Below are 6,523 nucleotides of genomic sequence, written 5' to 3'. Positions count from 1 at the left end.
ATTTTAGAAGTAGTGGGTCATTTGTTTGGAAGCATGTTTTCTGTGCTCTGGAGTCATTTTGTTGGAAGCGAGTTTTTTGTACTCTGGGGTGATTTCATTTGAAGTGAATATTTGTGTTCTCAGGAGATTTCGTTGCAAGTGAATTTTTTGTGTTCTGGGGTAATTTCGTTGGAAGCGTATTTTTTGTGTTCTCACGTGATTTCTTTGAAAGGGAATTTTTGTGTTCTGGGGTGATTTCGTTGAAATGATTTTTTTGTGCTCTGGGATGATATATTTGGAAGCGAATATTTGTGTTCTCAGGAGATTTCGTTGGAAAAGAATTTTTTGTCTTCTGGGGTAATATCGTTGGAAGAGAATTTTTTGTGATATCCGGTTTTTTCGATGGAAGCAATTCTTTGAAGTAGGGGGTCATTTCGTTGTAAGCGAATTTTTTGTGCTCTGGGGTGATTTCGTTGGAAGCGAATGTTTTTTGCTCTGGGTTGATAACTTTGGAAGCGAATATTTGTATTCTCAGGAGATTTCGTTTCAAAAGAATTTTTTGCCTTTTGGGGTAATGTCATTTGAAGAGAATTATTTGTGTTCTCCGGTTTTTTCGATGGAAGCAAATTTTGAAGTAGGGGGTCTTTTCGTTGGAAGCATGTTTTCGGTGCTCTGGACTCATTTCGTGGGAAGCAAATTTTTTGTACTCTGGGGTGATTTCGTTGGAAGCGAATATTTGTGTTCTCAGGAGATTTCGTTGCAAGTGAATTTTTTGTGTTCGGGGGTAATTTCGTTGGAAGCGTATTTTTTGCGTTCTCACGTGATTTCTTTGAAAGGGAATTTTTGAGTTCAGTGGTGATTTTGTTGAAATGATTTTTTTTTGCTCTGTGATGACATTTTTGGAAGCGAATATTTGTTTTCTCAGGAGATTTCGTTGAAAAAGAATTTTTTGTCTTCTGGGGTAATGTCGTTGGAAGAGAATTTTTTGTGTTCTAGGTTGATTTCCTTGAAAGGGAATTTTTGTGTTCTGGGGTGAATTCTTTGAAATGATTTTTTTGTGCTCTGGGATAATATCTTTGGAAGCGAATATTTGTGTTCTCAGGAGTTTTCGTTGGAAAAGAATTTTTTGTCTTCTGGGGTAATATCGTTGGAAGAGAATTTTTTGTGATCTCCGGTTTTTTCGATGGAAGCAATTTTTTGAAGTAGGGGGTCATATCGTTGGAAGCGACTTTTTTGTGTTCTCGGGTGATATCGTTGAAAGGGAATTTTTGTGTTCTGGGGTGATTTCGATGGAAGCGAATTTTTTTTGCTCTGGGATGATAAGTTTGGAAGCGAATATTTGTGTTCTCAGGAGATTTCGTTGCAAAAGAATTTTTTGTCTTCTAGGGTAATATCGTTGGATACAATTTTTTGTGTTCTCCTGTTTTTTCGATGGAAGAAAATTTTGAAGTAGGGGGTCATTACGTTGGAAGCATGTTTTCTGTGCTCTGGAGTCATTTCGTTGGAAGCGAATTTTTTGTGTTCTCGGGTGATTTCATTGAAAGGGAATTTTTGTGTTCTAGGGTAATTTCGTTGGAAGCAAATTTTTTGGTTTCTCGGGTGATTTTGTTGAAAAGGAATTTTTGCTTTCTAGGGTGATTTTGTTGAAATGATTTTTTTGAGCTCTGGGATGATATCTTTGGAAGCGAATATTTGTGTTCTCAGGAGATTTCGTTGGAAAGAATTTTTTTTCTTCTGGGGTAATATCGTTGGAAGAGAATTTTTTGTGTTCTCTGGTTTTTTCGATGGAAGGAAATTTTTGAATTAGGAGGTCATTTCGTTGGAAGCGTGCTTTCTGTGCTCTGTAGTCATTTCGTTGGAAGCGAATTTTTTGTGTTCTCGTGTGATTTCGTTGGAAGCGAATTTTTTGTGTTCTCGGGTGATATCGTTGCAAGCGAATTTTTTGTTTTCTGGGGTAATTTCTTTGGAACCGAATTTTTTGTGTTCTAGCGTGATTTCGTTGAAACGGAATTTTTGTGTTCTGGGGTGATTTCGTTGGAAGCGAATTTTTTGTGCTCTAAGATGATATCTTTTGAAACGAATTTTGTGTTCTCAGGAGATTTCTGGGAAAATAATTTTTTGTCTTCTGGGGTAATATCGTTGGATACAATTTTTTGTGTTCTCCTGTTTTTTCGATGGAAGCAAATTTTGAAGTAGGGTGTCATTTCATTGGAAGCATGTTTTCTGTGCTCTGGAGTCATTTCGTTTGAAGCGAATTTTTTGTGCTCTGGGGTGATTTGGTTGTAATCGAATATTTGTGTTCTCAGGAGATTTCGCTGGAAAAGAATGTTTTGTCTTATGGTGTAATATCGTTGGAAGAGAATTTATTGTGTTCTCCGGTTTTTTCGATGGAAGCAATTTTTTAAGTAGGGGGTCATTTCGTTGGAAGCATGTTTTCGGTGCTTTGCAGTCATTTCGTTGGAAGTTAATTTTTTGTGTTCTCGCGAGATTTCTTTGAAAGGGAATTTTTGTGTTCTAGTGTGATTTCTTTGGAAGCGAATTTTTTGTGCTCTGGGATGATATCTTTGGAAGCAAATATTTGTGTTCTCAGGAGATTTCGTTGGAAAAGAATTTTTTGTCTTCTGGGGTAATGTCGTTGGAAGAGAATTTTTTGTGTTCTCTGCTTTTTTTGATGGAAACAAATTTTTGAAGTTGTGGGTCATTTCTTTGGAAGCATGTTTTCTGTGCTCTGTAGTCATTTTGTTGGAAGCGAGTTTTTTGTACTCTGGGGTGATTTCATTTGAAGCGAATATTTGTGTTCTCAGGAGATTTCTTTGAAAGTGAATTTTTTGTGTTCTGGGGTAATTTCGTTGGAAGCGTATTTTTTGTGTTCTCACGTGATTTTTTGAAAGGGAATTTTTGTGTTCTGGGGTGATTTCGTTGAAACGATTTTTTTGTGCTCTGGGATGATATCTTTGGAAGCAAATATTTGTGTTCTCAGGAGATTTCGTTGGAAAAGAATTTTTTGTCTTCTGGGGTAATAACGTTGGAAGAGAATTATTTGTGTTCTCCGGTTTTTTCGATGGAAGCAAATTTTGAAGTAGGGGGTCATTTCGTTGGAAGCATGTTTTCGGTGCTCTGGACTCATTTCGTTGGAAGCGAATTTTTTGTGTTCTCGCGTGATATCGTTGAAAGGTAATTTTTGCGTTCTAGTGTGATTTCGTTGGAAGAGAATTTGTTGTGCTCTGGGATGATATCTTTGGAAGCAAATATTTGTGTTCTCAGGAGAATTCGTTGCAAGCAAATATTTTGTGTTCTGGGGTAATTTCGTTGGAAGCGAATTTTTTGTGTTCTTGGGTGATTTCCTTGAAAGGGAATTTTTGTGTTCTGGGGTGATTTGATTGAACTGATTTTTTTGTGCTCTGGGATGATATCTTTGGAAGTGAATATGTGTGTTCTCAGGAGTTTTCTTTGGAAAAGAATATTTTGTCTTCCTGAGTAATATTGTTGGTAAAGAATTGTTTGTGTTCTCCGGTTTTTTCGATGGAAGCAATTTTTTGAAGTATGGGGTCATTTCGTTGGAAGCGAATTTTTTGTGCTCTGGGGCGATTTCGTTTGAAGCGAATTTTTTGTGTTCTCGGGTGATATCGTTGAAAGGGAATTTTTGTGTTCTAGGGTGATTTCCTTGGAAGCAAATTTTTTGTGCTCGGGGATGATATCTTTGGAAGCGAATATTTGTGTTCTCAGGAGATTTCTTTGGAAAAGAATTTTTTGTCTTTTGGGGTAATGTCGTTGGAAGAGAATTTTTGTGTTCTCCGGTTTTTTCGATCGAAGCAAATTTTTGAAGTAGGTGGTCATTTCGTTGGAAGCATATTTTCTGTCCTCTGGATTCATTTCGGTGGATTAGAATTTTTTGTGCTCTGGGATGATTTCGATGGAAGCGAATATTTGTGTTCTCAGGAGATTTCGTTGCAAGTGAATTTTTTGTATTCTGGGGTAATTTCATTGGAAGAGAATTTTTTGTGTTCTCAGGTGATTTCGTTGGAAGGGAATTTTTGAGTTCTAGGGTGATTTCGTTGAAATGATTTTTTTGTGCTCTGGGACGATATCTTTGGAAGCGAATATTTGTGTTCTCAGGAGATTTCAATGGAAAAGAATTTTTTGTCTTCCGGGGTAATGTCGATGGAAGAGAATTTTTTGTGTTCTCCGGTTTTTTCGATCGAAGGAAATTTTTGAAGAAGGGGGTCATTTCGTTGGAAGCGTGTTTTCTGTGCTCTGGAGTCATTTCGGTGGAAGCGAATTTTTTGTGCTCTGGGGTGATTTCGATGGAAGCGAATATTTGTGTTCTCAGGAGATTTCATTGCAAGCGAATTTTTTGTTTTCTTGGGTCATTTCGTTGGAAGCGAATTTGTTGTGCTCTGGGATGATATCTTTTGAAACAAATTTTGTGTTCTCAGGAGATTTTGTGGGTAAAGAATTTTTTGTCTTCTGGGTTAATATCGTTGGAATAGAATTTTTTGTGTCCTCGGCTTTTTCGATGGAAGCAAATTTTTGAAGTAGGGGTCATTTCATTGGAAGCATGTTTTCTGTGCTCTGGAGTCATTTCGTTGGAAGCGAATTTTTTGTGTTCTGGGGTGATTTCGTTGTAATCGAATATTTGTGTTCTCAGGAGATTTCGCTGGAAAAGAATTTTTTGTCTTATGGGGTAATGTCGTTGGAAGAGAATTTTTTGTGTTTTCCGGTTTTTTCGATGGAAGAAAATTTTGAAGTAGGGGGTCATTACGTTGGAAGCATGTTTTCTGTGCTCTGGAGTCATTTCGTTGGAAGCGAATTTTTTGTGTTCTCGGGTGATTTCATTGAAAGGGAATTTTTGTGTTCTAGGGTAATTTCGTTGGAAGCAAATTTTTTGGTTTTTCCGGTGATTTTGTTGAAAGGGAATTTTTGCGTTCTAGGGTGATTTCGTTGAAATGATTTTTTTGTGCTCTGGGATGATATCTTTGGAAGCGAATATTTGTGTTCTCAGGACATTTCGTTGGAAAGAGTTTTTTTTCTTCTGGGGTAATATCGTTGGAAGAGAATTTTTTGTGTTCTCCGGTTTTTTCGATGGAGGGAAATTTTTGAAGTATGGGGTCATTTCGTTGGAAGCGTGTTTTCATTGCTCTGTAGTCATTTTATTGGAAGCGAATTTTTTGTGCTCTGGGGTGATTTCGTTAGAAGCGAATTTTTTGTGTTCTCGGTTGATATCGTTGAAAGGGAATTTTTGTGTTCTAGGGTGATTTCGTTGGAAGGAAATTTTTTGTGCTCTGGGTTGATATCTTTGGAAGCGAATATTTGTGTTCTCATGAGATTTCATTGGAAAAGAATTTTTTGTCTTCTGGGGTAATGTCGTTGGAAGAGAATTTTTTGTGTTCTCCGGTTTTTTCGATCGAAGCAAAATTTTGAAGTAGGGGGTCATTTCGTTGGAAGCATGTTTTCTGTGCTCTGGAGTCATTTCGGTGGAAGCGAATTTTTTGTATTCTGGTGTGATTTCGATGGAAGCGAATATTTGTGTTCTCAGGAGATTTCATTGCAAGCGAATTTTTTGTGTTCTGGGGTAATTTCGTTGGAACCTAATTTTTTGTGATCTCGCGTTATTTCGTTGAAAGGGAATTTTTGTGTTCTTGTGTGATTTCGTTGGAAGCGAATTTGTTGTGCTCTGGGATGGTATCTTTAGAAGCGAATATTTGTGTTCTCAGGAGATTTCGTTGGAAAAGAAATTATTGTCTTCGGGGGTAATTTCGTTGGAAGCGAATTTTTGTGTTCTTGGGTGATTTCGATGGAAGCATATTTTTGAAGTATGGGATCATTTCGTTGGAAGCATGTTTTCTGTGCTCTGGAGTCATTTCGTTGGAGGTGAATTTTTTGTGTTCTAGCATGATTTCCTTGGAAGCGAATTTTTTGTGTTCTGGGGTGATTTCGATGGAAGGAAATTTTTTCTGTTCTGTGGTAATTTCGTTGGACGTGAATTTTTTTGTGTTCTCGGGAGATTTCATTGAAAGGGAATTTTTTGTGTTCTAGGGTGATTTCGTTGGAAGCAAATTTTTTTGTGCTCTGGTATGATTTTTTGGAAGCAAACATTTGTGTTCCCAGGAGAATTCGTTGGAAACGAATTTTTTGTGTTCTGGGTAATATTTTTGGAAGAGAATTTTTTGTGTTCTGCGGACTTTTCGATGGAAGCAAATTTTTGAAATAGGTGGTCATTTAGTTGGAAGCGTGTTTTCTGTGCTCTGGAGTCATTTCGTTGGAAGCAAATTTTTTGTGCTCTGTGGTGATTTCTTTGGAAGCGAATATTTATGTTCTCAGGAGATTTCGTTGCAAGCGAATTTTTTGTGTTCTCAGGTGATTTCCTTGAAAGGGAATTTTTGTGTTCTAGGGTGATTTTTTTTGAAGAGAAGTTTTTGTGCCCTGGGAAGATATTTTGGAAGCAAGTATTTGTGTTATCAGGAGATTTCGTTGGAAAAGAATTTTTTGTCTTCTGGGGTAATATCGTTGGAAGAGAATTTTTTGTGTTCTCCGGTCTTTTCGA

This window comes from Meriones unguiculatus, chromosome 5 (assembly GCF_030254825.1).
Source record: "Meriones unguiculatus strain TT.TT164.6M chromosome 5, Bangor_MerUng_6.1, whole genome shotgun sequence".
NCBI lineage: Eukaryota > Metazoa > Chordata > Mammalia > Rodentia > Muridae > Meriones > Meriones unguiculatus.
Note: the sequence above shows the minus strand (reverse complement) of the source record.